This window comes from Callorhinus ursinus, unplaced genomic scaffold (genome assembly GCF_003265705.2).
Source record: "Callorhinus ursinus isolate GAN/ISIS: 27379988/994484 unplaced genomic scaffold, GSC_fseal_2.0 scaffold2, whole genome shotgun sequence".
Classification (NCBI taxonomy): Eukaryota; Metazoa; Chordata; class Mammalia; order Carnivora; family Otariidae; genus Callorhinus; species Callorhinus ursinus.
The window spans coordinates 107,799,107-107,824,374 of NW_027397064.1; the positions used below are offsets into that span (position 1 = coordinate 107,799,107).

Below are 25,268 nucleotides of genomic sequence, written 5' to 3' on the forward strand. Positions count from 1 at the left end.
AATTTTTAAATTAAAATAGTAAGAAAAAGAAAACCAACACAAATATTTCCATTCAAAAGTTAATTATATACTAACAATACAATAAAATACATTATCATTAATAAAACATCCATACAGCCTTTTATATCCAATTATATGGCAGAAAACTAAATGGAATAGTATCTTCAAAATGCGGAGGGAAAAATAACTGCCAATTTAGATTTTCATGCACAACTAAAATATCATTCAAGAACAAGAGCTAAAGATTTCTGACGATTATAATTTACCACCAAAAGATCCTTAATTAAGGAACTTCTAAAGGATATACTTCAAGAAAAAAGAAAGTGATTCCAGGAGAACAAATGCTAGGCAAAAAAAAAAAAAAAAACCTGGCAAATGTGGTAAACCTAAATAAATATTAATTGTATGAAACAAGATTAATTCGAGGAACTGAAGAGGACAAAGTAGAATTACTGGGCACCTGGATGGCTCAGTCAGTTAAGCATCCAGACTCTTGGTTTCAGCTCAGGTCATGATCTCAGGGTCCTGAGATCAAGCCCCACATTGAGCTCTGTGTTGAGCTCCCCCCCATCTCCCTCTACCCCTCCCTGCCCACCCTACCACTCCCACCCTGCTTGTGCTAAGAAAAAAAAAAAAGGAACAAGGTAGAATTATAATAGGAAACTACTACAACAAAGGGAGTGACTGAAGTTATTCACCCATCATAGTGGCCTTCTAGAAACTTGTCCCTTTGACCATTCCCACCTCCAATCACCCACTGAATTACTGAGTGTCACCAAACTAGCACAGTGTGGTCCCACACCCCTCACTAAACTGATGGCCTAGAGGTAGGCAACTGATGGCCTATAGAGGTAGGCAACTGACTCAAGCAGGAGCAAACAGAGACAATCTCTAGAAATTACAAATAGATTACCAAAAGCAAACAGTAGGAATCAACAGGTACTGAGCTGTGCTAATGAAGTACTACATGTCTTGTTGATGCCCACTTTTTATTTCTTCTGTCTGAAATGCTTCCTCCCTTTTTTCTACCTGTCCAAACCACCTTTTAGAGATTCAGTTTAAACCTTCCCTATTGCCCTCACTGGTCATCTTTCCCTCTATAAATGACAGAAGTGGAAAATAATTATCCTCTCTATGTATGCTAGGCATTTCACATACATTACCACTTAACCTAAACTACACTAGAATGACAGCACTTGCTGTCTCTCCACTCACCATGACAAAGAACCATCTTTCTTAAAGGATATTACTTCCTAGAATAGCTTCCTAAATCGTCTATGTATCTACATGAGTTCCCTGCAGCCAGACTACAACATTCTCAAATACAGGAACCATGTCTTCTACTTTATTCTTCTCACCATCCCTCTCTCTTCCCTGCACTTCTCCCCTCCCCTTTCAAAATATACTTTTCCCTTCTCACTATTAATTACTACTCTTAATAAAAGCTACTATTTACAATAGCTTGCACTGTGCTTACACTCTGCTAAATGCTTTCAAACATTTCACTTAATCTTCAGAACACTCCCATAAGGTAGATATTAGCTCCCCATTTCAGAGAGATGGAAAAAGCCTTGGAGAATTTAAAGAACTTGCTCTCATAGAATGAACCTAGATCTATAAAGTATCACTGTCACCACAATCACATCCCACACTGTAGTTCCCCACCCACCCCACACTCACCTGCTGTGGCAGTTTGCACTACGCCAACTTGGTTAAATTTAAACTACATTTCCCAGAATCCTCTTCCCATATGGCTCCAGGTTAGAGTTGGCCAAAGGAGGAAATTACTCTGAAGATCAGGGTTAGATAAACAGGCACAGAGTTGCCAGCAGATTCCACCATGTTTCTACTCTCCCCTGCTCTGTATACAGCTCTTCGATTGCACCTTGCTGACCAAACAGCACCCGCAGGTTCACCACCAAAAACTTGACTGAAAACCACAGAAGAGATAGCTATGCAGAGGCAACAGCTTTCCACAGACTCTCCACCAGCTCTACTCTATGGCTCTGCTGCATAAATCCCTTATTCCATAATATAGCACTTCTCCTTCTCTGATTGAACCCTCTGATTGAGTGCAACTACTCGAACCCCCTCCCAATCTTTTTTTTTTTTTAATTTTTAAGTAATCTCTACACCCAACGTGGGGTTCAAACTCACAACCCCAAGATCAGGAATCACATGCTTGATGTAATGAGCACTGGGCTTCCCTCTCTTTTCAGCTAAAGTATTTCCAAAGTCTTGGTTCCCTGTTCATAACATGAGAATACTTCAGTTCTTTGTTATTTTCTAGGGCTCAAGGTTTACTACCCTAGATTTTGTCACTAAACTGTCCACAGATGATTCTGATTTCTATCACATTAGTTCTGAAGTTATTCATTCACTCTTTCAACAAGCATTTTACTGAAAGCCTACTATATGTCAAGCTCAATGCAAGGTATCTGGCTACAAAACAACTTTAAGAGATCTTATTCTGACAAATCAGTCACACTTAAACAGAGTTATTTAGCCTCCAAATGCTGCCCTATAACAAATCTTCCCTAGACTACTGTCATCTTAACAACCACCCCAAGCAGGAGAACTTCAATCTCTTCTGACTCTCTACTATTTTCTACTATGTTATGGGTCTCACAGGCTAGACAGGTCCTTAAAAAATCACCTAGGACAACTTTTTCAAATTCAGAAATGTTGAAGCCCTCCGTCACAGTCTATTTCTAATTAATGTCAGATTTAAGACAAGGCTTTCCACCTACCATCAGTGTTCAACAAACTGTATGGAATACAGTTTGTGGTACTCCTTTCAGAAAAACTCTAGGCAAGAAATCCCTCTGGCACATCCCTGAATAAACCTCTCAACAGTACAGTATGCAACAGTCCATGACTAGAGGGCAAACTCTGTAATACTAATTACTAATATACATTACATGATCTCAGACCGCATAACTAGGATCTACCCTTTCCCAAATCATGAGACAAGATTATATAAACAGGGACATGGTTTAGGGGTGAAGTTGTTAGAATGCAGCCACATACTGCTTACGGACTAGATAGTTAACATCATACCATCTCTCAAAGTAGATTTTTATCAACACTAAGGCTCGGCTACCTTCTACTTCTTTTGTTTCCCTATAGTGTCTAAGCAACTCAGAAATTTTATATACAGTTTGATGTACTCTTCTTATACATTATGTCATACAATAAAATATTACTAATTTTAAAAGGGAATCCACAGGCTATTTTTAAATGTCTAAACTGATTTAAAAATACATTAAAGCCACCACATATATCATGATGTTAATCTCTCCTTAAATTAAATCAGAGGACATTAGCCTCATTTCCTTATTGTATTAAAACCAAAAACCAAAATATTTTGTATTAAAACTGCACTGGGGTGCCCGGGTGGCTCAGTTAGCCAAGCATCTGACTCCTGATCTCAGCTCAGATCTTGAACTTAGGGTCATGAGTTCAAGCCCCAAGTTGGGCTCCACGCTGGGCATAAAGCCTACTTAATAAAAGGGGAGTAGTGCCTGGGTGGCTCAGTCAATTAGGCGCCCTACTCTTGATTTAGGCTCAGGTGGTGATCTCAGGATTCTGGGATCAAGCCCCACGTCAGGCTCCGTGCTCAGCTCAGAGTCCGCTTGAGATTCTCTCTCTCCCCCTCTGCCCCTCCACACCCCCTCCCACACGTGCTCTCCCTAAAATAAATAAATCTTAAAAAAAAAAAACTCCACAAATACCATTAAAATGCAGTCGTCAGTCAAACTTATAGTATAGTAATTATACTATATATTATACTTTTATAGTAATTATAGTAATAATTATATATTTATTTTTTTATTTTTTATTTTATTTATATTTATTTTTATTTTTATTTTATTATTTATATATATTTATATATATACATTTATAGTAATAATTATAGTAATCACAAACTTATCAAATAATGATAATTAAGCATCTTTAGGTCAAATCTAAAATACAATATGACTTTAGAACATTTAGCAATTATTAAATAATAGCACAGAAACAATTACAAACTGACTTCATTTTAAGCTGTAGATCTGTTCCCAAAGACTTATAAAAAAAAATTATTCCATACTTTTCCCACTGGCTCCTATTAATAATTTCCAAAAATAATTTTTGAATAGTTTTCCACAGCACTGTTTCTGTGGTAGGGCTGTTCACAAATGCTTGATGTTCTCCTTCTGGGTATTTGGAAATACTGAACTTTCCCACCCTGTTCAACTCAGGTACAGCCATCAGACTTCCTCTGGCCAATACATGTAGGTGGAAGTGGTGAACGTTTCTCCCAGGTAAAAGCTTTAAAAGCCAGAGTATGCTTTCACACACTGTATTTTCCTTCTGTCCTGGTGTGAGATTGCAATTTATAATAAAAAATATGTATCTGGTCTTTGTCCCTATTTCTGGCAAACAGCTCAGAAAACCAGGTCTTTTTTTTTTTTTTAATTGAAGTATAGTTGACATGCAATGTTACCTTAATTTCAGGTGAACAATATAGTGATTCAACAAGTGTGTGCTTTGTGATATGCTCATTACAGGTGTAGCTAGAATAATGTAGGTGGTCTTTTGTTATTCACAACGAATAGCTTTAAGCCACATCTCAGTTTATATTAATGAAATGGCTTTTGAAAAGCGCCTAGTGACGAAAGCTGGTTGCCAAGGGGAACCATGTGATTAGAGGACTGGAACTTTGAGCTCCTTCCCATGGCTTTTAGGGAGGGGAAAGGGGCCGGAGATTAAGCTCAACTACCAATGGCCAACTGATTTAATCAACATGCCTAGGTAAGAAGCCTCCATTAAAAACCAAAGAGGATGGGGTTGGGAGAACTTCCAGGTTGGTAGACACCCAGAGGTGTTGGAAGAGTGGCACACTGGAAGTAAGGATGGAAGCTCCATGGCCCCCTCCTTTTCCCAAACATTGCCCTATGCATCTCTTCCATCTGCTTATTTCTGGGTTATATCCTTTTATAATAAACCAGTAATCTAGTATTTTCCAGAATTCTGTGAGTTGCTGTAGCAAACTAATCGAACCCCAAAAAATCCCAAAATGGGAACCTCTGATTTACAGCCCATTGGTCTGAAGCATAGGCAACTACCTAGTCTTGCCACTGGGTCTGAACAGGGAGGGCAGTCTTAACCTGTGGGATCTGACAATATCTTTGGCTGGATATTACAGAATTGTTTAAGGTGTGGAAACCCCTCCCACAGACACATTTCTGGTGACAAGAGGTGTCAAAGTGTTAAGTGTGAAGGGGTTCAGAACAAGCCCCCTCCAAATATGCCACTTTGGCATGTGGATTAGTTTGAACTGAAGTCAATCAAGGCCCAAAAGATTCAGAGAGAGCTTTTTACCTCCCCTTAACCGCCTAAAAGAACTTAGATAGAGGGTCTGGTCTATCTAAACTATCCCCAGAGATAACTACAAAGAATATGGGGAGGCATGGTAATTGCAAGAGAACTAGCAGGACCTGGAGATCAAATTCTTCTCTGTCCCAATGTCTCCACAAAGCATGGCAAACATGTTTACGAAACACTGGTTCTTCCCATCCTCCCATAAATCATTGTCTTCCTCCCCCACCTTGAAGTCCCAGACCCCTACCCCTTCTCCTCTGCTCAGGACAGCATATAAGCCTCAACTGCCTGACTACCTGTGGGTCTCATATTCTTATGAGAATTACATACATACATATGTAATTCAATTCGGTTTATCAGTCTTATGACAATTTATCAAAGAACCTAGAAGGATAAAGAAAAAGATTTTCCTTCCAGGAAGCACACTATAAAGGAAAAAAAACACTCTAGTGTGTTTTTCCTTTACCTATGGCAACCAGTTATGTTCCAGATAGTGGCTGCTCCCAAGTGAGGTCCCAAAGTAAGGATCCAAAGTGGAATTCAAACTAAGGATGACAATGTTGAGCAGAAGCAAGCCAACTGACCCTCAATGAACACACACCATGAGCAAAAAATAAATGTTTGTTGTTTTAAGCCCCTGAGTTTGAGGGTTACTATTCATAGCCTATTCAGAATGATAGTCTAAAACTTAATTTAAAAATTACACTGGAAATTCCTCATGTTCATTCAAGAAATTTCATCAATTCTCTGACCAAGTACATTAAGCTCTCTCATATCACTTTTCCTAGATACGAGAAAAATTAACATACTTCCCATACCATTCACTTAAAATGGACCAGTTTATTCTCGTTCCACTGAAAATTGTGCCTAACACAAACAAAGAAATCATTCAGGTTTACCCAAATATTTATCAGACCTCTCTGATTTAGCAATTATAAAGAATGAGAGGTAAGAATAATATCTGTATTGAGTGTGTTTTCCAAAAATTATGCTGGCCCTACACCCAGGAGATTCCAGTGAAGATATTTCCAAGGAGAATGCTTCCTGCAAATAATGTGGAGGCAGAGAGAAAGCTAAGGACCCCTTGCTCTAAGTAGAAGAGCCATGCACAATCCCTTACTGTACTATGTGACTATGAACAAGATTCTTAACACCCCTAAGCCTCAATTTCTTTGCTTGTAAAATCAGAATATGGTCTACCATGGTTACTGTAAAATTAATGTGTGTAAAGCCTCTGGCATGTAACATTCAAATGTTACTTCTTCCTCCCAAGATACAGTCTGAAATTTGTAGAAAATTGTGTGATATCCTCAATGCCTGAAGACATGCCCTTCTGAAATATAAATGGAAGTTAAAGGAAAGATCTTTAGGTGCAAAACAAGGATGAGAGGGGAAAAAAATGGGAAAGACCAAGAATTACTAAGATAATACAAATTCAACTACAGAATTAAAATACTCATGAGATGAAAAATATTTTTTAGTACACACTGGAGGGCAAAAGAGCAGAACTGTGAATGTGTTTGCAACCACACTATGTCAAACACAAGCAGCTCTCCTAGGATGCAAAGTAAAATAATAGAGATGAAAATATTGAGAGATGATGACAAATATGAAGAATGGAAATCTGCCACACTGCCAAAGAACCATAATACAAAGAAAAAGCAAAGACACAGATTGGGGAAAAAGAAAAAAACAACCTTAAAGAACTGAGGTAAAATTGAGATATTATGACAATTAGCTTTCAATCTACATTCCGTATTCGTTTAAATATCTGTATAATACATACATCCATAAACTCAGAAATAGAAGGCAAGGAATCAACATTTTCTCTTATCCAAACTCCTCAACAAACCAACTTGGCAAATTAACCAACACTCTCTACCTCTCTATAATGTCTTCTAATAAAATGCTGAACATTCGATATTAATTAAGCTCATTTTTTACCAAACCAGTACATTTCTGCACTCATCAATTTACCAAGAATCAAACATCTTTATGTACTTGTTATAATTATATAGTTTAAATATTATATAAACCAATGAAATTGTGAATGTGAGTAGAGTTTTTGTTTCTATGAAAATGAAGTTGAGTGTTTAGAAAGACTCAAAGGCTAGTTTCAAAAAAAACTGTTGTGAAAGTGGGCATAGGTGAAAAAACTGTAAAAGACTAAGGGGAATAATCATACAATTCTAGATGGATCACTAACTCAGACGTTTTTACATATCCATTTTTTAAATAAAATATTTAAAGTAAAAATGTGTCATTTTTAATTCCCCTTATATTTTTAAAAAAATTAAACTAAACACCACCAGTCTTAATCACATCAAGGAGAATGGTTTCTATGTACATTAAAACAGATATAACCTAAGTGAACTATGGGAGATTTTTACAATGCTGATAAATGTTTTTTGAACACTTTTTATATGCAAGGCACTAAACATATTATCTCATGTAAACCTCATGACAAACCTATGAGTTAAGTACTATTATCTCTATTTTACAGATAAGTGAGGTATAGAAAGGTTAAACCACAGAGCTGGGACTCATATTCAGGTCTGACTCCCAAGTACATACTCTTAACTGATTATTAATTTTTTCTTCTTTACCTTTTCTATATTTAATTTTTTTCAATAAACATTATAATCACAGTCAGTTAATCTGTAGAGTTTACTAATTTTGTTAACTCAGTTTAGTACTGCCTCCTCTTCAAGGCCTTCTGAAGTGCCCTCCCCATCCTGGTACATAGCAGGCACTCCATGAATGGTAATGACAGTACTCTGGCAAAGCAAATCTAATTTTCTGGTTGCCCTGATAAAGCAGAGAGGCAACATGATGCGACTGTTAAGAGCACAGACTGTGGAGCTAGGGTGCCTGCATTGAAGTTTCACCTCCACCAAGCGCAAGAAGTGTGAACATGCGCAAGTTACTCACTGTCCCTGTGCTTCAGTTCCCTAATCTGTAACAGGAGTATAATAATAGTAACTAATTCATTTGGTTGTTAACAGGGATTAAATGAGTATCTTTAGCATAGTACTTAAATCAGTGCCCATAATGTAGAAAGTGCTTAAATTTGCTAAATAAACAATACCACAAAGAGAACAAAGAAAACTCAACCAGCAAATTAAGAAGAAACGTTTTGTAAATGATCAGTGATTTGGTAGGCACCACCTTTTAAGAATCTTAGGACACTCTAAAGAGGTCCCTTCTGTCTGTCAATTCTGTATTTATTCAATAAACATTTGGCTCCAGGCATTGTCCTATGTGCACCAAAATCAACAAAACACTGCCTCTGTCCTTGAAAAAGCTAACTTCCTAGTGGAGGACACGGAAATAATTATAGCACGATGTGGTGAGTACCGTGGTAGAGGCAGGTGCAGTGTGCTTGAGGAGCATTTTGAGGTAGTGGTGATGAGAGGACCTAATTTGGGAATTACCAAAGAATGCTGATAAAATCATATCTTAAACTATTATTTTAATTAGTCATCATTAATTAAACTCCACACAAATGACTAACTGCACAAATGGGAAAAATTACCTTTAGAAAAACCTCCCAAAGTTTATAAACCTCACAGTGCTTATAAAGTTTATGGTACTATGAATCTCAAAAAAAAACACTCTTGAGCACTTGTAAGAAAGGCAGTGTGCAAGTGAGAGGAAGGACTCCAAAGATTCTATCCTATCCTGTCAGTTGGGAAGACAAAGTGTAACAAAAAAATTAAGCAACAATCTGAGAGTTAAGTAACAAGACAACAATACAAAATACGTTGCAAAGCCAATCCATAATTAACATCACAAAAAATGCAGTCAACCAATGTTCCCAATAACTCTCAGGGATGTACAAGGCAAAAAACACAAAACTATACAGACACGTTTCTTATAAACGTGTGTGTACAGAGAGCTATATACCTCACACAACACTTGAGAACAAGGGGAAAGAGTCTTTATTTCTATATATACAGTTCATCCTGACTTACAAAAGAGATGTGTGAAAAAACTTCATGTAAACTGTTTAATGAATTAAATCCTATTTTTTAAAAAAGATTATTTTAGAGAGGAGAGAGAGCACTCATGCCTGCGAGCACCCACCAGCAGTGGGGGAGGGGAAAGGAAGGGGAAGAGGGAGGGGGAGAGAGAGACAGAGAATCCCAAGCAGACAACCAGAGAAGAAATCAAGAGTTGGATGCCTAACCAACTGAGTCATACAGGCACCCCTAAATCATATTTTTTAATAAGAGAATGTGTTACTTAAGTAAACCCTATTATGAAACCTTCTTTAAAACAGTAACCTAAAAAAAATTTTTTTAAAAACCAATAACCTATTAAATGTGAGTTAATTAGTTGGGAAATAAAGTCAATTTTATATTACATATATTTGATTTATTTCTACCTGGATTAATTAAAATGAGGTTCACCTCTAAATGTAGCCAACATACCTCATTATCAGAAATCATAGTATTCATAAAGTAAGTCACAGAAATGTAATATACAGCATAGAGAATATAGCCAATAATATTATAATAACTTTGTAAGGTGAGCAATGGTATCTAGACTAATTGTGGGGATCATTCTGTAATGCATAAAAATACTGAATAACAATGATATACACCTAAAACTAATAGGATACTGTGTGTCAATTATATTTCAATAAAAAGAAATTCACAAATGTTTACTAACTTGATCATTATGGAATGAGAACACTGAGTGATGTTAAAATTTTAATTTAAAATTTTTAATTCTTAAACTTCACATATTGGTAGAATTACTATTAGAATTTAGATCTTCTGACCCTCAATCCAGTGCTTCTTGCATTATACCAGAAAATACAGTTTTCTCAAAATGTTTTTAGTAAATCCATTCTTCCTTTATTATATTTCTAGTTATTTCTGTCTGTCAACAAATAATGGCTAAGAAAAACTTAAACGTACTCCTTCAGTGAGAGTCCAGGAAAAGACAGGCACTGAGTTTTTCTCATTTTTCACAAGCCAGGTTTGTTTTAATTCATAACAGGAGATACCTTGAATTCATAATTACAAAAGTTTAAAACCCACAAAATCAGAATCTGATTAATATAGCTGTATAGGATATTTTATAATTCCTGCGATTTTCACTGAAATTATCAAAAGTTAGCCTAACAAGGGTCAGCAATATATGCTACAACTATTCAGTGACAGATTATTGGGGAACAGCCAGCACTACCGTGCTAATTTACCATGCCACAGATTGCTAATTGCAGTGGGGAAAATATACCTTACCTTAACCCCCATTACCAAGTGATCAAACTCAGCATCACAAATAATGGGACTTGACAGTATATGACCTGATGGGAAGCAATATGAACTACACAGTATCACTTAAGGGTTAGTCTTGCCAAAATATTTAATTTAAAATTAATCAAGCCCTTAAAGCTAGTTTATAGTTAATACAGGGGAATAGAGGAACACACTAAATGACACCATGAGGGGGGAAAAAAAATCAGACAAACAGAAAATGTGACTCATTTTATAAGACAACTGGCTTGATCTCTTAAAAAAAAAAAAAGCAACCTCATTTTAAAAGGGGGAGGTAAAACTGTTCTAGATTCAAAGAGACTTAACCAAACGCAGTGAACAAACCCTGTATCTTGGTTTGGTGTGGCTGGGTGTAAAAAAAACCATAAAAGACCAAACAGTATTAATAGGGAGATTTAAATATGAATGTGAGATTACATTAAGGAATTATCAATTAAGAAACTATCAATTAATTACTGATCAGAAAATATGAACTAAAAAATTAACAATAATGGTATTTTGGCTATGTTAGGAAATGTCCATCTTTGGAAATGTATGCTGACATATTTAGGATAAAGTGTCATAATGTTTACAGCTTAGTTTCAAATGGCTGAGCCAAAAAATAATACACACATATTTAAAGCTAAAGCAAATACAACAAGATGTCAACAAATACTGAATTTAGAGTATGATAAGGATGTTCACTCTATTAGCAATTTCCTATACGCTTGAAATTGTTTCATAATAAAAAAAGTTGGGGGAGGGTGTTGAGGGGCCCAGAGAACTCCAATTCTACAAGGAAAAAAAAAAAAGATCCACCCAAAACCAAAGCTGTCATGACCCTAACAAGACTTCACTTTAATACAGGATCTATTAAATACAGTTTACAGCTTTGGTAGCAGGAAGGGAACTAAAAATGAAAGATCCATTAATAGACTGAGTCCATAATGTAATCCAATTTTTAAAAATAAGCCTTTAACAGCTACTTTTCTCAAAAGAGACACATGGAGATCATGCCAAGATACCCATTCTATGAGATCACACTCAACATAAATCAACAGGACTCAACATAGTTCACATTTTAACCAAACAACAAATCAATCTATGAACCAACCATTTGTCAACTCTGTAATCTGACCTTTTCTCTAAAGACAATACAGAAACATTCAACTACAAATTGTCTTAAACCTGATCATACACTGGAGAAAATTATAGAGTAGGGTAATTGGGCAGCAGTACATTTCTTAAACATTCACAACTATACGTGAAGCCTCGACTACTCAAAGGAATCTATCAATATTTTCTTCTGTAAAGAGAAATATTTTCTTTTTCACTAACCATAATCAAAGAAATAATACAGGCCAATGCTAAAATGACAATTTTTAGTTTATAAACACTTATCAGTCACCACACACAAATGAAAGGGAAAAAAAATCACACCATTAAAAGATGATTTCTACGATATTCTACACACTAATTTTGACACTCAATTCAGATATATTGCATAAGACTGCACCAATTACTAAGTATGTTCAGCCATTGCCACATAATTCAGCAACAAGTTTTGCAATAAGGGAATCTCAAGCTAATAACCCAACTGCGAGTTCCCCGTATGTGTCAAGAATAAACTGCACAAGTAAAATTGTAACTCTTCAGGAAATATGCATTTTACCAATTATATTTCTTCCTTTTTGTCATCTTTTTTAAGAGTGTTAGTCTTTATTACATTTCTTCTCTTAATAAAAGTGAAATTTGTTTTCTGTTCCGCCCTACTGCAAAAGGGTAAAGGTGCCCTGCGCCACCTTTTAAAAGTAATTTTTAAAAAGAAGAAAAAAAGCCAAGAAAATGATTTGGCTAGGCTGCAGCAAAACACATCGAACAGCCTACGTCAGGTACAAGAAAACTACCTCTATCAATGATGTTTAGAATTTTACTCCCAGGAAGAAACTCTCCAACTATTCTCATTTTCCTCACGTATTTATTTTTTCAAGACTCAAAAATACAGTCCTACAGAAAAGACATCATATTAGAATCAAGGCTTCCCGGATTACCAGCTGCATGACCTTGGGCAAATTCCCTAATCTCTCCGAGACTCAATTTTTCATCTGTAAAATGGGGCGACCTCATTGTGCTGAGATGAAGGCAGACAATGCAAGACAAATGCCCGCCGCATCGTAAGTGCTAGCTAAAGCTAGACGGAAAAATCAACCCCCCAATCAATAGATTATCACAGTGTGACAGTGCAAAGACAAGCACTTTTTCGCTTACTGCATGTAACATTTCTTCTCCCAGGGACCAGCTGCAATCTTCCTTCTAAAATCCCTGCAGAGTACGTGTCTGACAGCTACACAGCCCAACAGTCTACTTCGCTCAGACCTGAGGTTCAGGAAAGGATGCAAGACCCCGAGATCTGTCCACCCGGCGCCTGGGGAGCTGCGCACAGACCCGCCGCGGCCCCCGCCCCACACAAACACAGGCACGTACCGGCCGCTCCGCGGGGACGTAGGGAGCCGCAGGCCCGAGGAGGGGCTGCCACTGCCTCCGAGCCCGCCCCTCCGCCCCCGCGCGGCCTGTCACCGCGCCCCCCGGTCGGGGGAGGCCGCGGGCCCCTGGGGGCCGGAGGGGCGCGCGAGGAGTCTGGCGAGAGCCGGATCCCTCCTTCACATGGAGCCCGTGGAAGGCGCGTGGACCGTCGCGGCCGGCCGGGGCCTCTCGGAGCCCCTCGGTGCTTCTCGCCGCCGCGGCCCCGAGGCCCGCGCGAAGCTGAGCAGGAAAGGAGGAAGCCGTGGGCAGGGCGCCGCCAAAGGCCGGAGAAGGGGCGGGAGCGGCTACTGCGCAGCTGGAGGTGCCCGGCCTGCCGCTCCTGGTCCTCGTCGCCGCCGCACGCCGCGCGACCCCTGAACGCCGCACCCAGCGGCCGCACCACCTTCGTCAGGCGCCGCTGCTGAGGGCAGCCAGGCCGCCACTACACACGGACCCGTGACGTCGGGCGTAGCGCGGCGCACGTCACGGCTGGCTCGCCCGTGCGCGCGCAGCCCTCCGCCCGCCGGGAGCGGAACCCGCCGCGGGCGCGCGCGCCCATCCTGCAACGCCGCACGGAGGCCGAGGGGAGCGTGCCCGCGCCTGCGCAGTGGCCGGCTGCGCCCACGCACGCTCTGCTGCCCCCACCTCTCGGTAGTGCGGGGATTCCCAGCCCCGGTCAGCCCCGGTACCAGCCCCGCCCCGAGCTCCCGGACGCCACTCTAGGCCCGGGTGCGCCGCGCACACGCACGCGCGCCTATGTCCTCCACCTCCTGCGGGAGTCCTCGGCGCCCGAGACTTCCAATCAAATCCAGGGGAGTGTCTCCTGCGTGGGCTTTGAGCCGGGCGCGGAGCCTTAGAACAAGGAAAGGCTGGGACCGACTCTTGAGTCCATGGCATGTTGTTTGGAGGCAAAAAGCCATCTGCTTCTTAATTTTCGGACTTTATTGCAGAATTTTTTTCTCAAAGACTTTAGAAATTATTGTCGGCTTGTCAACTGACAGTAAACCACCACGCCCCCCCCCGCACACTCGAGATCGGCCTTCTAAGGTTTACAGCTCTTCTCTGTTTAGTTCCTATCACCATTCTAGGTCGGCCCAGCAAGTGCTACTTTCCCAGTTTAACAGATGTGGAAACAGCCCAGAGAGATGAGTTGACACCCCACCGCTAGAGCTAGTGGCAGAATCAGAAACCTGAATCTCTTTCACTGAATCCCCCCTGCGCTCCCCATCGCCCACAGGATAAAACACAAATTAATCGCATTGGCGTTGGAGGCCCTCCGCGAAGTGACTAACCTGTATTCTGTTTTTAGCCCACGCTACTCTGACCCAGAAAGCATCTTTTCCGCCCCATCTCATCTTTCCTCAAGTACCCCCTTACAATTTCCTGTACCATTTTCTCCCTCGCTCAGCGTCTACTTGGTTTCTCGGTACATTATGGATCCCACCCCCTTCCTGCCTTTTCCAGACCACATTTCCACTCCAGCAGTTGAATTGAGAGGGATGGGAGGCCCCACCCGCCAGGCCTGGAGGTAAGCGACTACTCCAATTCAGGGAGCCCTAGCTGCTCAAGGGAGCTGGCATCCGTGGGGCAGGGACTGAGGGAGAGAGTGTTGCGTAATAACAAAATATCTGGGTCCCCTTCCAGGAATTCTCATCACAGACGCTTTCACAGAGATGTAAAAGGCGCCGAGCGAAGTTGCTATTTGACAGGTGTTTGTAATAGTGAAAGCCTCAAAACAACCCAAATGACTATCAGACTGAGCTGATAATGGTTCATCTGCTCTGCAGAGAATTAGGCAGCCAACACAAAGAAGGGCCAATACCAAAGAACCTCAAAAATACAGAGCTCAATAGAAAAATAACTTGCGCCCCGCTTGTTTAGAAAGTAGAGGATTTTAAAGCTTGAGTACACATAAAATCAGGGTCTTTAACTGTTTTGATTCTAACATTCTAAGCCTGGTATGCCACAGAAAGGAGGCTCTCAGTATTTTTGAGGTCAAGCTTTAAATCCTGTATTGCTTTCCACAGTTCCTGGCCTGACTGCATAGCAGACATTCAATAAATACCTGTTTACTAAGTAATGTAGAGATGGATTTTTTCCTCATACTTCTGCTTACTTCTTCCCTCACCAACCTTACCTGGGGACTTCAGTCACATCTGGTTCCTCAGAAACATCCTACATGTATATTAATAACATTTTTTTCTCCATTCTCTTTTTACATTGGTGGCTTTTTCTCTTGCTTAGACATTAAATCTCCTGCATCTTTGGCAATTTTAGTGTATATGATTACAAATTAGTAATCTTGGGATTTTTTTTTCTTTATGAAAGCTTCATTTAACCGGTATTTTTTGTTTTCCTGCTCTGTGCCTGAGACTGCAATGATGAAGTGATAGGTTCCAACATTTCTCAGGAACTCTGGAATCTTGTGAGGAGGGCAGACTGCTAAGTGGATCATTATAATACTTAGTGACTTGCCCTGTAGCAGGGCTGTGTATGAGGTGCCCTGGCAGCAGAGAGAAGTCACTGGTGTGCCTGAGGAATGAGGGAAGACTTCAGAGAGGAAGCATGGTGTGTGAGTTTTCTATTGCTACATAACCGACTGCCACAGACTTAGTGGCTAAAAACAACACCTATTTATTAGTTCATAGCTCCCTAGGTCAGAGTTTGCATGGCATCATGGCTGAGTTCTCTGTTCGGTATCACAAGGCTGAAATCAGGATGTCAGCTGGACTGAGTTCTTATCTGGAGGCTCTGGAGAAGATCTGCTTCCATCCTCATTTGTGTTGTTGGCAGAATTCAGTTCCTTGTGGTTGTAGGGTTGAGGTCCCCATTTCCCTGCTGGCAGTCAGCCAGGGCCTGCTGTCAGCTTCTAGAGCACACGAGCATTCCTTACCATGTGACCCCTCCGTGCTCAAAGCCAGCAACAGAGAATGTCTTGAAAATCAAATGCCCCTCAAAAACTAATGATGTAATGTATGGTGATTAACATAACAATAAAAATTATTTAAAAAAATCAAATGCCCCTCACATGTTGAATCTCTGCCTGACTTCCTCTTTTGTTACCAGCCAGAGAAAACTCTGCTTTTTAAAAGTTCATATGATTAAATTGGGCCCTCCCAGATAACCTGTTCTTAAAATCAGTTGTGTCGGGGTGCCTGGGGGGGTGCAGTCAGTTGGGAGTCCGACTCTTGGTTTCAGCTCTGTCATGAGATCGAGACCTGTGTGAGGCTCTGCGTGGAGTGTGGAGTCTGCTTGGGGCTCTCACTCCCTCTGCCCCTCCCCCCTCTAAAATAAATAAATCTTTTTTAAAAAATGAACTGTGTAGGGGCGCCTGGGCGGCTCAGTCGTTTAATGTCTGCCTTCGGCTCGGGTCATGAGCCCAGGGTCCTGGGATCAAGCCCCACATCAGGCTCCCTGCTCCACGGGAAGCCTGCTTCTCTCCCACTCCCCCTGCCTGTGTTCCCTCTCTCTCTGTCTCTCTCTCTCTGTCAAAGAAATAAATAAAATCTTTAAAAAAAATTTTTTAAATGAACTGTGTCATACCACATAACCTAATCATAGAAGTATAGCTCATTATATTCACAGTACCAACGGTTATGCCCGCCATGTTTACCAGGGGGATCTTCAGGGACATATTAGAATCCTGCCCATCACACAGGGTGAGCTGAAACTTGAATTCGGGAAGTTATTTGTGGGAGGAATAGGATGGAAGAATGGGCATCCCAGGCAGAAGGACTCAAGTACGCACAAGCTTGGAAGGGTAAGAGAATAACCCTGCCCTGGGAAGGGCAGGAGTTGCCGTTCTTCGGGTGTTGGGAGAAATGTAGCCAAGGGGTAAATCCAGAGAAGAGAGCAACCAGATGAGGAAGGAAGGGGGGTTAAGCAGGCTAAAGATCTTGAGTAAGAAGATAAAGGTCTAAACCACAGCAGTAGCTGTGAAAGTGATGTGAGGACTGTCAGTTGGGAAGCATTCAGCTGCAAGGAACAAGACACCTGGCCCAAAACAGCTTTGCTTTGTGAAGCTCTGTTTGTGAAGTCTGTTTTCTTATATAACAAAAACCCAATAGAGGGGTCCAAAGTTGGTTAGGGCCATGAATTTTCATCTCCACAGTCAGAAGATGACTCCCTTAGCTCCAAATAGCTTGGCCTCCTACACAGGGAAGGGGAAGGACTCATATATTCTCTCTCTCTCTCTCTCTCTCTCTCTCTCTCTCTCACACACACACATAATCTTTTAGAACAGGTTTAGATTTACAGAGAAATTGAGCAGATAGTACAGAGAGTTCCCATATACCCCACATCCATTTTCCCCAATTATTAATATCTGAAACATTAATCAAATTAGGGAACCAATATTAATACATTATCATTAACTGAAGTCCATACTTTATTCAGATTTCCATAATTTTTACTTAATGTCCTTTTTCTGTGTCAGAATGCCATCCAGCATCCCACATTATATGTAGTCCTCCTGTCGACTTAGGCTCCTCTTGGCTATGACATCCCTCATTTTTGATGACCTTGACAGTTTTGAGAAGCACTGGTCAGGTATTTTGTGGACTATTCCTGCACTGTGGTGGTGTGTCTTATGTTTTTCTCGTGCTTAACCTAGGGTTATGAATTTGGGGGTGAAGATCACAGAGGTGAAGTGCCTTTCTTATCACAACTTATCAGGGGTATGCATCATCAACATGATTTATGGCTGTTGAGGTTGACCTCGGGTGCCTGTTTGAATCCTCACTTGTCAGATTTCTCACACTCTTTTTTCCCCCACTTTCCATATTGTATTCTTTGAAAGGAAATCACTGTGCTCTCACCTAAGGAGTGGGGAGTTGTGTTTCGCTTCCTAAGAGTGCAGAGTATCTATGTAAATTCCTTGGAATTCTCCATGGAAAATATGTCTCTTATCCCTTGGTTATTATTTATGCAATCATTTACTTATATTAATATGGACTTACAGATATTTATTTTACACTTTAGGTTGTAATCCAATATATTTATTTTGTTGCTCAAATTGTTCTAGATTTGGCCATTTGGAGCTCTTTCCGTTGGTTCCTGTGACCCTTGAACATATACCCCCATCATTGTGGGATTTTCTTTTCTTTTCTTTTTCTACTTTTTGAGTACTTCCTTACTTTCTGGCATTGCCAGATGTGCCAGACTCACCTTGAATATTTCCTGCCCCAGTCCTAGAATCAGCCATTCTCCACAGAGTCCTGTTTTCTCTTATTGGGGAATAATGTTAAAAACCAAAATCTGTGATGTGATGAGCACAGGGTATTATATAAGACTGGTGAATCACTGAATTCTACCTCTGAAACTAATAGCACATTATATGTTAATGTTAAATAAAAACAAACAAACAAAAAAACACCCCAAAATCTGAAGCTAGGTGTGCTTGGGCTTCTCTTCACCAAAGACAATCTCCCATCAGCCCTCCAGCAGACTGCCCCTTTTGTTCTTGCTAAAAACTCTTCTAATGGTGCCCCTGAGTTCATTCTCCTCTTTCCATAAAAATCGAATTTTAGCTGAATAATAGACCTCCCATAATAAACAGCCTCCCTTGCAGCTAAATGTGGTCATGTGACCAAGTACTAGTAAAAGGGAAATCAATGGAAGTGTCCATCTAAGAACCTTCTTGAGAGACCCTTCCTCAAGAGAAACTGCTTTGGCTTCTCTCTCATCGTCCCTTTCTCCATCCTGGAATACCTTACAGGCTATCTTGGAGAATGAGGACAAGGGGCCACACACACAAGTGGTAGACGCAGGACCCCCATCCCAGTCTGTGCCACACGGCTCCGTACTCTCCCATAAGAGCGGAGGACGTGTCTGCCACTGGGAGCTGAATCTATGCCTGAGAGCATCTCACTGACTGGAGCTGGGCCAGCCCCTTTCCTGTGTCTGCAAAGGAGTCAGCACTACCATGATGGGTTCAGCACACATGAGGTGTGCCCCAGGGCTGGGCACACTGCCAGGCCGTGTCTGACCACAAACCCAGGCTAGAGGTTACAAGGGAGCCGAGGGATAGATGGCTGTTGCCTAGCAGCCAACTGTGTCTTCCCTGAGAAGCACGTGGAGAGCCGCGACTTGGGGAGCTAGAACAGAACCCTGTAAGTATACCATGTGCTGTATAAATGATCTGTGGTGAGTCCTTTATTTATTTATTTATTTATTTATTTATTTATTTATTTATTTATTTATTTTATTACCATCATCATCCCCAGGGCAGTTGGGGTGGACACTCACTTTGCTGTGTCAAAAAGCAAAACCTCAAAACCTTAGTAAGGTAAATCTCCTGATAAAAAGCCCACAATGCTTCCACAAGCAAAGTCAAGTCATTTCTGGGATTTCTGCTGTTTAGGATTGCCCAAGAAGCTTTTTGAGTGTGGAAAGAGGCCATATGACAAGATTTCCCCCAGAGGGCTTGTCTTGAATTTTCTGTGATCTTGGTCATCTCTAATTCTTTCCTTTATCAGTTGCTATTACGTGTATTTCTTTAAAATTATGTTTGTTGTTTATTTTTCCATTATGTTACATATATTGATGGAAAATGTGGGAAACACAAGGAAGAAAACCCTCTCCTTCCATCTATAGCTGTTTTCATTCAGTCTTTTCTCCCTGTGAAGATCTTTGTCGTGATGGTATTTTTTTGCTTTTAGGTACATTTTTAGATGGTTTTTAGGTAGTTGCAATCCTATACGTGCAATTTTATAGCCTACTTTTTTTCACTTATGCAACCTAAGCAGTTTTACTTTATTTTCTGCTATGATTACAAATTTGATAGCTGGCATGTATAAATTTTAACTCTTTTATTCTAATTTTTTGTTAATGAAAGATGTTCGTATAATGACTAGAGAACTAATGACAGCTTCTTGGCTGCCAGAGGACATAATAGAGATTTCTTTTTGCCCTTGGTATTTACGGCAAAATGACAGACCACATGAGACACCAATGCTAAGTGAAATCTGAGAAGTGAAACTCATCCAGGAGATGACTGATCCTTTCACATTCCCTTAGCCCTCGTCCCGGTGTTACATAGGACATGATACTGTGCAAAAGGAAATTATGGACTGTCTTTGGGGGAGAACTTCCTGTTTTGGAAAAAGACCCAGAGATGCTTAAATCCACGGGTTATCAGAGTTAGTGCATTCTAAGACTTTATAGTAAAAGATATGTCTTTAAAACATCAAATTGTTAACAGTAATTAATATTTTAGAAGTTGGCCCTTTGCTTGGGGCCTCCTGGGGGCCTCCACCGCTGCAGCACCCCCTAATGGCCCATCGTTGCTTCCGATCTCTGTAACTTGACAGCGGAATGAGGAGTATGTTTCTTCCCTTTCTCCTGTTTATATTGTCTTCTTGTTCTCTTCCTGTTCCTCTTTTTCCTTCCCTCTCTGCCTCTTCCCCACTCTCTTTACCATGTTTTATTAGGTGTTTTTCACAAACATCCTGAGAAATACGTCAGCAGAATTATTATTCCCCTTTTGCATATGAGGAAAAAGCGGCAGAGAAAGGTGGGGTTGCTGTTACCAGGCTGCTGGGACACCTAAAGGAGCAGCCCTGAATGGAGTCCAGCATCCAGCCCTCCCCAGTGCCTGGTTGTCTCAGGGTTCCTCCCTAATGCCAGGTCCCGGAGCCCCTCCCTGATTGCCTAATGCTGCAGGGTACCACTCCCTGTCTTGCCTTCAGCTGCCCCTCCCAGCACCTGGGGCTCTGCCCTCCAGGTTCAGCCTGGCCTGTGGTGAAACCATTGACTTCCTTCCCTCCAGGGCCCCCCAAGTCCCCTCTCAGAGCTGGTTTGCAGGACCCTCCCCAACCCCACGCCAGGTACACCGTCATGGGTGTTGACGCCAACAGACACCAGTGAAGAATTAGTCGTCTTCATCCTTCTGGCTCATGATGCCCCTCAACCCAGCGTGATGCAGCTCCTTCCACAGCTGGTTCCTGCCAGTCTGCTCAAAGGGTTGACGTCCTTTCTTCTTCTGAAGGTCTGGTTCTTCATCAGAGGCCAGCCTGTCTGGAGCTGCCCTGGAGAGGGTTCAGCGTCCTGAGAGACGGCAGTGCCGTGGACCCCTTGGCCCCTCCAGACTGCTGAGGTTGCTCAGAGCTGTCTCAGAGAGTGGGGTTCCCTGTGCCCTCACACACTGGCTGCCCTGCTGTGGCCAAGCCTGGTGGCTCTGGCCAGGCTGAACCGCGAACACTGGAGTTGGCAGGGACCGGTGCCTGACCCGCCTGGCCTGGCTCACTCAGCAGAAGACAGGATTGTGTTGGACACCAGTGGGGCAAGGCATGTGAAAGCCACTGGAAACAGATCGCCTCATCCCCACTGCTGCCCAGGAGAGGCCCAGCGCTGCACCTGCCCCAGTGGACTGTAGAGCTAGCAGCCCCTTAAGAATGGAAGGTGCCCAAACACAACCAGAAGGCAGTTATTTCCAGGGAGACCGACTCTGAGATGGTGGCCCCATGTTATGAGTCCCCACCTCTAATTTTGGAGTTCATTCTGATCAGACTCTCATGAGCCCTCCGGTGCATCAGCCTTGAGCATAGCACAGAGGCCTTGCCCGGAGAACTTGGGCAGTTTTCTGTCACCACTGAAGATACAATGTACCTTCTAGAGCCCCTAAGACACCCCCTTCCCCTGCCATGCCTGCCCCCATACTCCCTGGCCCTCCACCACCAGCCTCTCATGTCCTCTGCCCTGGAAGTTATTCATGTCAAAGCAAGAAAAGCTGAAAGATGTTACCTGCCCCCTCAACCCTTGAGGTTGTTGCCTCAAACTTTATGAAGTTTGTGGAGGGATTTCTTTTTTTTTCTTTTTTTCTTTTTTTCTTTCTTTCTTTTTTTTTTTTTTGACAGAGAGAGAGACAAAGAGAGAGGGAACACAAGCAGGGGGAGTGGGAGGGGAAGAAGCAGGCTTCCCACCGAGCAGGGAGCTGAATGCGGGGCTTGATCCCAGGACTCTGGGACCCTGGGACCATGACTCCAGCCTAAGGCAGACACCTAAGAACTGAGCCATCCAGTCACCCCTGTGGAGGGATTTCTGAGCCGAGAAACCACCCTGCCTGGTTGGCTTGGCCTGGGTCCCGCCATCCAGTGGACCTGGCACCTAGTGTAGATTCCCTTAGAAACTGGTGCCCAATTTTGCTGAGTCCTCACTTACAAGTCTAGTCTCACAGCCCTGCCTTTTATGTAACCCTGCTGCCTTAAAACCCTGTAGCCTGAGGAGGCCTAGAAGTGGGACATCCCAGCCCTAATGAGTATACCTAGAGCCCCATTCTTGGTTTCTGAATACCCTTCTCTACCCAAAGGGACTGGGGCTGCTACAGAAGTACAAAAGCCTGGGTCATTGTACGTGTGTGAAAAGGACACGGGAGGCAGCTGCAAGGGGCTGATTTGGGCCAAATCTGGGACATGTGGAACGTTAAAAGGATGATAATAAGGGGTTATCTCCCATATAAACATTCATGAGGCATAGTGATCTAAAGCTATGAGAGGAAGAAGGGAAAGCTCTCCCTAACAGAAAAATGCCAACAACCAACAGATGTAAAAGCGAGGATGGACTCAGGACATTCACAATGGACATTCAGACCAGTGGGCAAAAGCTTGATGAGGAGCAGGGTGCTTCTGCTCAAAGTCTCTCCTCTCAAGTAATTAATTAGAGAAAACAGTCATTTCACAGTGGAGAAGGCTGGCAAACACCTTCAGAAAACAAAAGCCCGCAGCCCTGCCACCCAGGCTTCTGGAAGTCGCCTGCTGAAATGCCTCCCAAGAGTGATCTATGCCCCTGGTGCACTCAGCAGCTTGTGCTGAGCAGCAGGTGACTTCTGCCAGCTAAGAGCCTGAATCCAGCTGAATCCAGCCCAGGTAGGCACTACTACAGGAATTACTGGCCAAAGAAGTACTTTCAAGTAAAAAAATACCTATTTCCTATGGGTGACTGCCTGCCACAGAGGTCAGGATTGGCTATGAATTTCTGCCAAGGTGTGTCAGCTCAGGCAAGTTTCTTAACGTCTCTGAGCTTCAGTCTCTCATCTCTTGAATGAACTAAAAGTTCCACTCCTAGAGAAATGAAAACACATGTCTATACAAATGCTTGTACATATATGTTCGGTGCTGCTTTTTTCATACTAGCCCCCAAATGGAAACAGCCCAAATATTCATTAGCTGGTTAGCAAAGAAAGGACCAAAACAATGATAACATTTCAAAAGCATTATGGTAGGTGAACAAAGACTTTCACCAGACAAAGGACTACATATGGTATTATTCCATTTCGTGTCGGTGGGATAGTGGCTAGCGTAGCTGCCTTCCATTTCAATGGATGTCTAGCAAAGGTAAAACTCTAGTGGTCAATTGTGGTGGCCAGGGGCCAAGGGTAGAGGAGAGGCTGCAGAGGGGTGATGGAAATGTTCTAGGTCATGAACACCGTGATGCTGGTTACAACATTGTATACTTTTTTTTAAAATATTTTATTTATCTGAGAGAGAAAGCATGAGAGGCGAGAGGGTCAGAGGGAGAAGCAGCCTCCCCACTGCGCGGGGAGCCCGATGCAGAACTCGATCCTGGGACTCTGGGATCATGACCCGCGCCGAAGGCCGTCGCTTAACCCACTGAGCCACCCAGGCGCCCCACAACATTGTATACTTTTGTCAAAACTCATCAAGTTGTACAGGTAAAAACGGTATATTTTACTGTGTGTAAATTAAGCCTAATAAAACTGATGAAAAAAGAATACCAACGTTGCATTGTCATTGTGAGGATTAATAGGAGGACATATATGCAGCGCCAAGTTCATTGCCTGACCGCAAGAGGAGTCCGAAAATGGTAACTGTTACCACGTACACTGTCTTGGGCATAAGCAAGGGCCAGTGTGTAGGCAAGAGGCCCTCCCAGGAGAGCCCCCCCGCTCAAGATATTCGGCAGCTGAACTGGTAATGCAAAGTGGAATGAGAAAAGCACAGGTTCGAGAGGAGATGGCATGAGACCCACACAGGAGGCTGTTACCACCCTTGGGGCACCCAGAGCAGCAAGAAGGCCCTCCTGCCCCGAGGAAATGGGTGTGCACCCCCATCTGAGGAGCCTCCTTCTGCCATGCTCCTGCCTCAATCATGCCCTTGCCCCCACCGCCCTTATCCAGCCCGGATGGTAAAAGTCCATCCTGTCTGCTGCCAACGCCCACACCTTCTGCACCTCCCTCCCACCCTGCCCTGCGCAGCCTTGTCCCATTCATCACCCAGGCAGAGTTCCACACCCACCCTTAGCAATCCACCTCTGCAGTCCGCATTCACTCTGGTCGGGCAGCTCTTAGCTTGAGGATCAAACCTACTGCCCCAGGAGAAGCTGGAGGGAAGGCCGAGGGGCAGAGGGGAAAAGTAAGGAAAAGACAGCTGTGCAAGAAACAGGCCTCACTGTTACAGCAAGAGACTGAGCTGTATTTATATATGTTATGTCTTGTTGCTTGGCAACCAGGTCTCAGCCCAAGTGCTGGCTGGGGAGGAGGGGGTCTCTTTGTTGGAGCTGCTCAGGGTGACTCATCGCTACACACTCTGGTCCCTGGGACTAGGTTAATAGTCACACGTCATTTCAGGCAGGGTGCAGGCCGCAGGGCTCTGCTTGCTGTGGAATCCCAGCACGGAGAAACGCTGGCTCCTCAAAGGAACGTGGGCTGCAAAAAGTCAGACCACCACCGGGCTCCTGGTTCCACCAGCTGGGTAGCCTTGGGCAAGTCACTTAACCTCTCTGACCTTGGCCTCATCTTTAAATGATTATGAGTGACTTCTCATTGGGGGTTTACAACAGACCTCAAACACATTAACTCATCCACACCTACCCCCTTCTCCCCTCTGGACAACGAGGAAACTAAATATATAGTCCAGAGCAGAGTTAACCAACTTTCCTAAAGTCACCTATTTGTATGTGGAAGAGGCAGGATTCGAACCCAGGTCTGTGCAGGACAGCGCACTGTATGTCTTTTCACTGTAATACCCCACCTCGTGTTCAAGTGCCTAGCCCTCCGAGGGGCGCAGGGACTGAGTTCTGGGGCATGGGCTGGTGTGATTCTCTAGGGCAGCGCCTCAGGATAGAGGGTCTGAAAACTCTCTCTGATGTCAG

At 42.6% G+C, this 25,268-nt stretch overlaps 1 protein-coding gene across 4 annotated transcripts in view; it reads right to left on the reverse strand.

The window, feature by feature from the left end:
- The window catches only part of MAP3K2 (mitogen-activated protein kinase kinase kinase 2), an 87,403-nt gene extending 73,770 nt beyond the window's left edge, over positions 1-13,633 (reverse strand). The window contains exon 1 of one of the 4 annotated variants that reach the window (XM_073885436.1): positions 13,122-13,633. The gene's annotated coding sequence lies outside the window, so the exon portion shown is untranslated. Of the gene's footprint in view, positions 1-12,905; positions 13,075-13,121 lie in introns of those variants that run through there. The other 3 variants (XM_025857783.2, XM_025857777.2, XM_073885427.1) reach the window with 3 other exon arrangements.
- Positions 13,634-25,268: the final 11,635 nt, after the last annotated feature.